This window comes from Hyperolius riggenbachi, chromosome 2 (assembly GCF_040937935.1).
Source record: "Hyperolius riggenbachi isolate aHypRig1 chromosome 2, aHypRig1.pri, whole genome shotgun sequence".
In the NCBI taxonomy this organism is placed as follows: Eukaryota; Metazoa; Chordata; class Amphibia; order Anura; family Hyperoliidae; genus Hyperolius; species Hyperolius riggenbachi.
This window is the reverse complement of record NC_090647.1, coordinates 329,121,272-329,132,383: the sequence shown is the minus strand read 5'-3', so window position 1 is coordinate 329,132,383 and position 11,112 is coordinate 329,121,272.

The window sequence follows — 11,112 nt, the reverse complement described above, 5'->3', positions numbered from 1 at the left end:
ACACAATCGCAGCATAAAGTGGTTTTGTGAGCGTTTATCACTCTTTCTATACCTTCAATTGTAATAAAAAAATACCCGAAAAATGGTACAGGCATTGCTTTGCTGAACGCACAGCGCACGAACTGCGCTGATATGAACCTTCTCATAGAGATTCATTGCACCAGCATTTTGTGGGCGATTGTAAAATCGCTTGAAAAAAGGCCAAACGCCCCTAGTGTGAACGAGCCCCAACACTGACAGAGATAAAAGCGTGTAGAGACACAGGCATAGCTACAGACCTCTGGGCCCTGATTAGACCTGCCCCCACCCCCAAACATTTTATTTTTTTTAAAGAGAACCCGAGGTGGGTTTGAAGAATATTATCTGCATACAGAGGCTGGATCTGCCTATACAGCCCAGCCTCTGTTGCTATCCCAAACCCCCCTAAGGTCCCCCTGCACTCTGCAATCCCTCCATAAATCACAGCCTTGCTGCTGACAAACAGCTTGTCAGAGCAGGCTGTGTTTATCTCTATAGTGTCAGTCTGCTGCTCTCCCCGCCTCCTGCAGAACTCCAGTCCCTGCCTGCATCCCTTCCCTCCCTGCTGATTGGAGGGAAGGGACGGGGGCAGGGACCGGAGCTATGCAGGAGGCGGGGGAGCAGCTGAGACTGACACTACAGATGTAAACACAGCCTCACAGCATGGCTGTGATTTATGAGGGATTGCAGAGTGCAGGGGGACCTTAGTGGGGTTTGGGATAGCAACAGAGGCTGGGCTGTATAGGCAGATCCAGCCTCTGTATGCAGATAACATTCTTTAAACACACCTCGGGTTCTCTTTAAAGACTCTTTATTTATTTAAAAGGTAAAGGCATATAATACAGCCAATAAGCAAACATCATATTCCGCATATTAAAAACAGTAAAGTCTTCGATCACAGGAATATTGTCAACCAAGTTTGGGCCAAGTTAAAAAGGATGCTCTGCAATTGTCATCTAGGGGACAGGAGGCCTCAGGTAATGGGACTAGTGAGAAAGAGAACTTCTGAAGACATATCAGAGTATTAATTAGGGGAGATGCAGAGCAGTGCACAGTTATTTCAACAGGAGTGGGGAATGAAGAAAAAAGATAAAGGGAGGATAAAGACTAGAGGTATCGAAGGTCCCAGTGGTCCCGGTTCCACTAGAATCCCCGTAGAATGAAAAGGTAGAAGATAGAAGGCCAAGAAAGGAGATGTCCGCCAGATCCAGTCCAGTTTATATTCATCTGATTCTAAGATGTTCCAATGTATCCAGGTGTTGGAAAAGATTTCTTCTCTATTGTATATGGTATGAGTGATGGATTCCATTTGATATATGTGTTTTAGTTCAGAAATCCATTCTGGATTTTGGGCGTTATTGGGGATTTCCAGTGTCTGGCTATCAAGATTCTGGCGGCCTGGATCAGGTGTTTAGATAAAGATCGTTTAAATTTCTTATAGGGCTTAGGGGTGTTGTGAAGGCGATAGTATGAGGGGTCCGGGGAGGGTTCCCCATCTGTAAGGATTTTAATGTATTTCTGTACCTCTTGCCAGAAAGGTTGTATGGCTTCAGTTCCAGAAGGTGTGTAATAATGTGCCTGTTGCTTTATTGCATCTCCAACATAGGGGGCTAGTTGAGAATATATCTTATGCAATCTGCTTGGGGTAAGGTACCACCCAGTCAGAATTTTGTATTTAGATTCCTTTATTCTGGAGGCCATAGAGGCTTTATGATTAATGTTAAGAATTTTCTGCCATTGTTCATCAGTGAACTGGGATTGAAGACAGGGGCGTTTCTAGGGTCCTTGGAGACCGGGGGCACCTGTGGGCACCAGGCGGGGAGCGGCAAAAAAATGGGCGTGGCCATGCGGTGAGTGGGCGTGGCCATGGGTGGGGCCAAATGTACATGAACTTAGCAGTGGTGTAAGCTACAGATAACGGGCCTGCCCATCGAAATATTGGATGGAGCCCCCTGTCCTTTATTTGGATAATTTACAATCAGTATAGGCATAGATCAAAGATGTATACGCACATACAATTTTGATTGGTCAATTACTGACCCCCAATTTTACCACCCCCGTGCAGTAAGTGGGCCAACAGACAATTAATTTTATGAACAGAGCTAAAATTGGCTAATCAAAATTGTATGTGTGTACCAGGCTTTACAGCTAATACTGTACATACTGAAAGTAGCAAGGATCAGCATACAATATAGCTGGTTTACAATCAGTAAAGGCACAGAGTAACACCTTACACTGTACACACTGTAGGTAAATCAGCACACAGTGCAGCAACTAGAGAACAGCATATACTGTACATACTGTAGGCAGCAGAATTCAGCACACTGCAGCTAGCGTGCCAAAAATATGAGGATCACGTTGTGCGGCGTGCTTATCATGCCGCACCGAAAAATGGGTGGGCCATGGACCAGAATATAGGTGTGGTAACGGCCGGGTGGAAACAAATTTACATGAACCTAGCAATGGTGGGACATTAGATTATGACAGTGGTGGCGAACCTTTTGGAGGCCGAGTGCCCAAACTGCAACCCAAAAGTCACTTATCTATCGCAAAGTGGCAACCGCAATTTAAACTAAATACTGTACAAACGTTTTAACTCATACATGAACATTATGGAAAATCCAAGTTGAAAATAAACTGTGAAGATAAACAATTTCATCCATCCTACTCCTGAAAAATGTATTCAATTTTTTAGAACCTCCCAGTTTTATTTTCTGTTTTAAAAAGCTAAAAAAGTAGGTTTAATGCTATTGTCTCATATGATAAGGATTCAGCTTTTCCCATAGTCTCGCAGTTAGCAATCATGTGACCCCCAACAAATCATGAGGCCCCCAACAAATCATGAGGCCCCCAACAAGACAAATTCAGCAATCATGAGGCCTCCAACAAATCATGAGGCCCCCAACAAGACAAATTCAGCAATCATGAGGCCCCCAACAAATCATGAGGCCCCCAACAAGACAAATTCAGCAATCTTGAGGCACCCAACAAATCATAAGGCTCCCAACAAGACAAATTCAGCAGTCATGAGGCACATAAATAGACAGCATTTCACATAAATAGGCAGAATCCCCCCTTAATATGGTAGCCCACACGTTAGGTAGTGAGTGACAGGGACCCCCAGGTTAGCTAGTGAGTGACAGGCGCCTCCAGTTAGGTAGTGCGTGACAGGGACCCCAATAGTGAGTGACAGGGAGCCCCTTTAGGTAGTGAGTGAGTGCCAGGGAGCCCCTTCAGGTAGTGAGTGAGTGCCAGGGAGCCCCTTCAGGCAGTGAGTGAGTGCCAGGGAGCCCCTTCAGGCAGTGAGTGAGTGCCAGGGAGCCCCTTCAGGCAGTGAGTGAGTGCCAGGGAGCCCCTTCAGGCAGTGAGTGAGTGCCAGGGAGCCCCTTCAGGCAGTGAGTGAGTGCCAGGGAGCCCCTTCAGGCACTGAGTGAGTGGCAGGGAGCCCCTTCAGGCAGTGAGTGAGTGCCAGGGAGCCCCTTCAGGCAGTGAGTGAGTGCCAGGGAGCCCCTTCAGGCAGTGAGTGAGTGCCAGGGAGCCCCTTTAGGGAGTGAGGGAGTGACAGGGAGGACCTTTAGGGAGTGAGTGAGTAAGTGACAGGAAGGCCCTTTGGGTAGTGAATGAGTAAATGACAGGGAGGCCCTTTAGGGAGTCAGTGAGTGCCAGGGAGCCCCTTTAGGGAGTGAGTGAGTGCCAGGGGGAGCCCCTTTAGGGAGTGAGTGAGTGCCAGGGAGCCCCTTCAGGCAGTGAGTGAGTGCCAGGAAGCCCCTTCAGGCAGTGAGTGAGTGCCAGGGAGCCCCTTCAGGCAGTGAGTGAGTGCCAGGGAGCCCCTTCAGGCACTGAGTGCCAGGGAGCCCCTTCAGGCAGTGAGTGAGTGCCAGGGAGCCCCTTCAGGCAGTGAGTGAGTACCAGGGAGCCCCTTCAGGCAGTGAGTGAGTGCCAGGGAGCCCCTTTAGGGAGTGAGTGAGTGACAGGAAGGCCCTTTAGGTAGTGAATGAGTGAGTGACAGGGAGGCCCTTTAGGGAGTCAGTGAGTGCCAGGGAGCCCCTTTAGGGAGTGAGTGAGTGCCAGGGGGAGCCCCTTTAGGGAGTGAGTGAGTGCCAGGGAGCCTCTTTAGGGAGTAAGTGAGTGCCAGAGAGCCCCTTTAGGGAGTGAGTGCCAGGGAGAGCCCCTTTAGGGAGTGAGTGAGTGCCAGGGGGAGCCCCTTTAGGGAGTGAGTGAGTGCCAGGGGGAGCCCCTTTAGGGAGTGAGTGAGTGCCAGGGAGCCCCTTTAGGGAGTGAGTGAGTGCCAGGGAGCCCCTTTAGGGAGTGAGTGAGTGCCAGGGAGCACCTTTAGGGAGTTAGTGAGTGCCAGGGGGAGCCCCTTTAGGGAGTGAGTGAGTGCCAGGGAGCCCCTTTAGGGAGTGAGTGCCAGGGAGCCCCTTTAGGGAGTGAGTGAGTGCCAGGGAGCCCCTTTAGGGAGTGAGTGAGTGCCAGGGAGCCCCTTTAGGGAGTGAGTGAGTGCCAGGGGGAGCCCCTTTAGGGAGTGAGTGAGTGCCAGGGGGAGCCCCTTTAGGGAGTGAGTGAGTGCCAGGGAGCCCCTTTAGGGAGTGAGTGAGTGCCAGGGAGCCCCTTTAAGGAGTGAGTGCCAGGGAGCCCCTTTAGGGAGTGAGTGAGTGCCAGGGAGCCCCTTTAGGGAGTGAGTGAGTGAGTGCCAGGGAGCCCCTTTAGGGAGTGAGTGAGTGCCAGGGAGGCCCCCCCGCCGCCGCTCCCCCCACCCCCCTTACCTTGTAGCAGACCTCAGGATCAGCAGCGACCCGACCAGTAAGAGCGGGCGCTGGACGCACCCGCTCTATATGCGGAAGTGATGTCACTTCCGCATATCAGTGCGGGCGCTGGGTCCTAGCGCCCGCACGATTGGTCGCCGGCTCGCCGCCTGATCCTGAGGTCTGAGTGACGCGGCGGCGGCGGCTGGAGGGAGCCGCTGCCAGAGGGGGCCGGGCGGAGATCCGTGGCACCCCAGGATAGATTGGGGGCACGTGCCCCCCCAAAATAGGGCTAGCGACGCCCCTGATTGAAGATCATGTTCCCATTTTTGTTTTAGTTCCTGTGACCAGGTGGAATCAGACACCAAGAGTTAATAAATGTGTGAGAGGTTTTTTTTTTGTCATTCCTGAGCTATGCAGAGGGATTCAAATTGTGTGAGAGGTTGTGAAAATTGATCTTTGTTTCCTATAGAGCTAATAAAGTGAACAAACTGCATATGGCTCCATTCGTCTAAGAAAGGGCAAGAGCGTTGCTCCCTTCAGCGATTTCCATATTTTGTTGCAAATTAGGTCTCGGGCACGTAAGGTTTCACCCATTCTCCAGCTAACATAACCTCGAGGGGTACAGCCCAGTGGAAAGGTGGGATTGTCCAGAACTGGAATCAGGGGGTTGGCCAAGGGGATAATTCAGGTAGTTGACGGGTTCTAGATAAAGCAGTAAGAGTGGCATTAATTGAGATACATTCGTTAGATATTTTCATCGAAGCCCAAGGGTAAACTGACAGATCCGATCCCACCAAATCTTACTCAAGAGGGACCCACCTCTTTTGAGCCGAGTGTCTATGCCAGTCAACTAGCCGCACTAGTGATGCTGCCAAGTAATATTTTCTAGGATCAGGAACCGCCAGTCCCCCCCCATAGGCTTCCCCCAAACATTTTAAACAAACATTTAATTTATTTACCATTTTAGTGATCTGTCTAGGCTTTGTGGTTGGCAGAAATAATACTTTAGGCAACCAGGTGCTCTCCAAATAAACAGCTAAGCAGCTATGAGCCGAAGTAGCCAGGTGCTCCCAGATACAAGAGTCAAGTAGCTATGCACACCTCCATATAGCAGTATTAGTTATTATGCCCCTAGAAATCAGTATTAGGTGGCCATATGAAACTCCCAGAAAATAGTATTGGGTAGCCATGTGAGTACCCCAGATAATAGTATTAAACAGCTCTATGTGCCTCCTAGATAGCAGTACTGTATTAGGTAGCTGTTTGAGTCCCCAAAGATAGTAGTATTAGGCAGCCATGAGTGCCCCTTGATAGTAGTGTTCACAGCCATGATAGCAGTATTAGGTAGTCATCTGAGCCCCCAGATAGTAAGTAGCCATGTGAGGCCCTCCTACCTTGTAGTATCAGGTAGCCATGTGTACCTTAGGGCCAGTGCACACCCAAAAATCCCTAGCGTAATCACAATCGTTTTTTGAACTGATTTATCTAAGCGATTTCAGGCATGTGCCTAGCAATTATTCTAGGTATACCTAGAGATTTTTGGAGCGTTTTGGTGTACCATTTTTTTATTTTTCGTATAGAGGAGCTGGAAGTGAACAGCTTTTGTAAAAAAAAAAAAAAAAAAAAGTGGGAAAAATCACAGTTATAGCGTTTTTTTAGAGCAATTTTCCACTTTTCCTATACTTAACATTCAGGTTGAATCGCTTCCAAAATGCTGCAGGACTCATGTTTGCTTTTGGGAAAAAAATCACATCGCTCTGGCATGATCCATCCCATACAAATACATTAGCCAAGAGCTTTTCAAAGCACTAGCATTTTAAAAAGCGCTCAGAAGCGCTGTTGGTGTGCACCAGCCCTAAGACAGTAGCATTAGGTAGCCATGTGTGTCCCTAGGTAGTAGTAGAAGGTAGCCAAGTGTGTCCCTAGGTAGTAGTAGGTAGCCATGTGTGTCTCTAGGTAGTAGTAGGTAGCCATGTGTGTCTCTAGGTAGTAGTAGTAGGTAGTCATGTTTGTCCCTAGGTAGTAGTAGTAGGTAGCCATGTGTGTCTCTAGGTAGTAGTAGTAGTAGTAGGTAGCCATGTGTGACCCTAGGTAGTAGCAGTAGTAGGTAGCCATGTGTGTCCCTAGGTAGTAGTAGTAGGTAGCCATGTGTGTCCCCAGGTAGTAGTAGTAGGTAGCCATGTGTGTCTCTAGGTAGTAGTAGTACGTAGCCATGTGTGTCTCTAGGTAGTAGTAGTAGGTAGCCGCCATGTGTGTCTCTAGGTAGTAGTAGTAGGTAGCCATGTGTGTCTCTAGGTGGTAGTAGTAGTAGGTAGCCATGCATGTCTCTAGGTAGTAGTAGTAGGTAGCCATGCGTGTCTCTAGGTAGTAGTAGTAGGTAGCCATGTGTGTCTCTAGGTAGTAGTAGTAGGTAGCCATGTGTGTCCCTAGGTACTAGTAGGTAGCCATGTGTGTCTCTAGGTAGTAGTAGTAGGTAGCCATGTGTGTCTCTACGTAGTAGTAGTAGGTAGCCATGTGTGTCTCTAGGTAGTAGTAGTAGGTAGCCATGTGTGTCTCTAGGTAGTAGTAGTAGGTAGCCATTTGTGTCCCTAGGTAGTAGTAGTAGATAGCCATGTGTGTCCCTAGGTAGTAGTAGTAGTAGGTAGCCATGTGTGTCTCTAGGTAGTAGTAGTAGGTAGCCATGTGTGTCCCTAGCTAGTAGTAGTAGGTAGCCATGTGTGTCTCTAGGTAGTAGTAGTAGGTAGCCATGTGTGTCCCTAGGTAGTAGTAGTAGGTAGCCATGTGTGTCCCTAGGTAGTAGTAGTAGGTAGCCATGTGTGTCCCTAGGTAGTAGTAGTAGGTAGCCATGTGTGTCCCTAGGTAGTAGTAGTAGGTAGCCATGTGTGTCCCTAGGTAGTAGTAGTAGGTAGCCATGTGTGTCCCTAGGTAGTAGTAGTAGTAGTAGGTAGCCATGTGTGACCCTAGGTAGTAGCAGTAGTAGGTAGCCATGTGTGTCCCTAGGTGGTAGTAGTAGGTAGCCATGTGTGTCCACAGGTAGTAGTAGTAGGTAGCCATGTGTGTCCCCAGGTAGTAGTAGTAGGTAGCCATGTGTGTCCCCAGGTAGTAGTAGGTAGCCATGTGTGTCTCTAGGTAGTAGTAGTAGGTAGCCATGTGTGTCCCTAGGTAGTAGTAGTAGGTAGCCATGTGTGTCCCTAGGTAGTAGTAGTAGGTAGCCATGTGTGTCCCTAGGTAGTAGTAGTAGGTAGCCATATGTATCCCCAGGTAGTAGTAGTAGTAGGTAGCCATGTGTGTCCCCAGGTAGTAGTAGTAGGTAGCCATGTGTGTCCCCAGGTAGTAGTAGTAGGTAGCCATGTGTGTCCCCAGGTAGTAGTAGTAGGTAGCCATGTGTGTCCCCAGGTAGTAGTAGTAGGTAGCCATGTGTGTCCCCAGGTAGTAGTAGTAGGTAGCCATGTGTGTCCCTAGGTAGTAGTAGTAGGTAGCCATGTGTGTCCCCAGGTAGTAGTAGTAGGTAGCCATGTGTGTCCCTAGGTAGTAGTAGTAGGTAGCCATGTGTGTCCCTAGGTACTAGTAGGTAGCCATGTGTGTCTCCAGGTAGTAGTAGTAGGTAGCCATGTGTGTCTCTACGTAGTAGTAGTAGGTAGCCATGTGTGTCTCTAGGTAGTAGTAGTAGGTAGCCATGTGTGTCTCTAGGTAGTAGTAGTAGGTAGCCATTTGTGTCCCTAGGTAGTAGTAGTAGATAGCCATGTGTGTCCCTAGGTAGTAGTAGTAGGTAGCCATGTGTGTCTCTAGGTAGTAGTAGTAGGTAGCCATGTGTGTCCCTAGCTAGTAGTAGTAGGTAGCCATGTGTGTCTCTAGGTAGTAGTAGTAGGTAGCCATGTGTGTCCCTAGGTAGTAGTAGTAGGTAGCCATGTGTGTCCCTAGGTAGTAGTAGTAGGTAGCCATGTGTGTCCCTAGGTAGTAGTAGTAGGTAGCCATGTGTGTCCCTAGGTAGTAGTAGTAGGTAGCCATGTGTGACCCTAGGTAGTAGCAGTAGTAGGTAGCCATGTGTGTCCCTAGGTGGTAGTAGTAGGTAGCCATGTGTGTCCACAGGTAGTAGTAGTAGGTAGCCATGTGTGTCCCCAGGTAGTAGTAGTAGGTAGCCATGTGTGTCCCCAGGTAGTAGTAGGTAGCCATGTGTGTCTCTAGGTAGTAGTAGTAGGTAGCCATGTGTGTCCCTAGGTAGTAGTAGTAGGTAGCCATGTGTGTCCCTAGGTAGTAGTAGTAGGTAGCCATGTGTGTCCCTAGGTAGTAGTAGTAGGTAGCCATATGTGTCCCCAGGTAGTAGTAGTAGTAGGTAGCCATGTGTGTCCCCAGGTAGTAGTAGTAGGTAGCCATGTGTGTCCCCAGGTAGTAGTAGTAGGTAGCCATGTGTGTCCCCAGGTAGTAGTAGTAGGTAGCCATGTGTGTCCCCAGGTAGTAGTAGTAGGTAGCCATGTGTGTCCCCAGGTAGTAGTAGTAGGTAGCCATGTGTGTCCCTAGGTAGTAGTAGTAGGTAGCCATGTGTGTCCCCAGGTAGTAGTAGTAGGTAGCCATGTGTGTCTCTAGGTAGTAGTAGTAGGTAGCTGCCATGTGTGTCTCTAGGTAGTAGTAGTAGGTAGCCATGTGTGTCTCTAGGTAGTAGTAGTAGGTAGCCGCCACGTGTGTCTCTAGGTAGTAGTAGTAGGTAGCCATATGTGTCCCCAGGTAGTAGTAGTAGGTAGCCATGTGTGTCTCTAGGTAGTAGTAGTAGGTAGCCGCCATGTGTGTCTCTAGGTAGTAGTAGTAGGTAGCCATATGTGTCCCCAGGTAGTAGTAGTAGTAGGTAGCCATGTGTGTCCCCAGGTAGTAGTAGTAGGTAGCCATGTGTGTCCCTAGGTAGTAGTAGTAGGTAGCCATGTGTGTCCCTAGGTAGTAGTAGTAGGTAGCCATGTGTGTCCCTAGGTAGTAGTAGTAGTAGGTAGCCATGTGTGTCCCTAGGTAGTAGTAGTAGGTAGCCATGTGTGTCCCTAGGTAGTAGTAGTAGGTAGTCATGTGTGTCCCTAGGTAGTAGTAGTAGGTAGCCATGTGTGTCCCTAGGTAGTAGTAGTAGGTAGCCATGTGTGTCCCTAGGTAGTAGTAGTAGGTAGCCATGTGTGTCCCTAGGTAGTAGTAGGTAGTCATGTGAAGCCCCCCCAGATAGCAAAATTAGGTAGAGCGTGGCAAAGTAAGTTATGCCTGTCCTGCTAAACTACCTCCTTTAGCTGTTCATTGAGGAACGGGTCACGCTTGAGTCCACAGAAAAACAGCACTGTTTTTTCACAGACAAATCTACAATCTTGGCCGACAGCCAGCTGAGAGCAACTGACGACAATAGGGAATCGCATGTGTTGTGCGATTAAAAAGTAGCAGTGCCGTAGAGCCTGTTTCCACTACATGCAGATTGGATGCAGAATGGATGTAGAAAAACTGACTCCAATAAATGCCTATGGGAAAATCTGCATCAGAAAAATCGCGTTTAGTTGAAACAGGCCTATAGGCATTCATTGGAGTCAGTTTTTCTGCATCCAATCTGCATGTAGTGGAAACAGGCCCTATTTTTTATTTTGCTGCGGGAAAACGCACATTACCTCCACTTCCCTGCGATTGCCCATAGGCAAGCATTATATCCGGTGCGAAAAAACACGCGATTTTTGCCAAGTGTAACATGTCTGAGCCCAACCACTGGTGTTTCCTGTCAGTATAAAGAAAAGATACACTAGAGAAGGAAGAAGGAACGCATCAGCCAGTCAGGGCAGTCACCTTTCCAGAATGCTCTGCTACTTTCCTGACCCTGCATAGGCCCCAGGGGCGTAACAATAGACCCTGCAAGGGATGCAGCCACAGGGAGTTCCAGAAGCCACAGGGGGCCCTGTCCTGAGAGACTGACAATTAAGGGCTAGGAGAGAAAAAAAAACACCTTTCTGGTCTCTGCCCAATTGTTCTAATGACTACATCTGCTCAGCCACTGATAGGGAATCATACAAAGTTTTGCAGACAAAGATTTGTAGACAGCCCCTATTTAGTGTTCAGCAGGATCTTGTGTACAGCGCTGTTCTACCCCCAGCCTCTCCAGCCCCTACCCAAATGCTGTGTCCTTTAGTGATGCTTGAGGAGTCTGGGCATGGAGAGAAAAAGCTTTCAGCTCTCCGCACGATTGCTGTAATGACAGCATCTGCTCAGCCACTGATAAGAAATCATACAAAGTTTTGTAAACAAAGATTTATAGGCAGTCCCTATTCAGTGTCCAGCAGGCTCTTGTGTAAAGCGCCCAGCCCCCAACCTTTCTACTCCTCCCCAAGTGCTGTAGTGA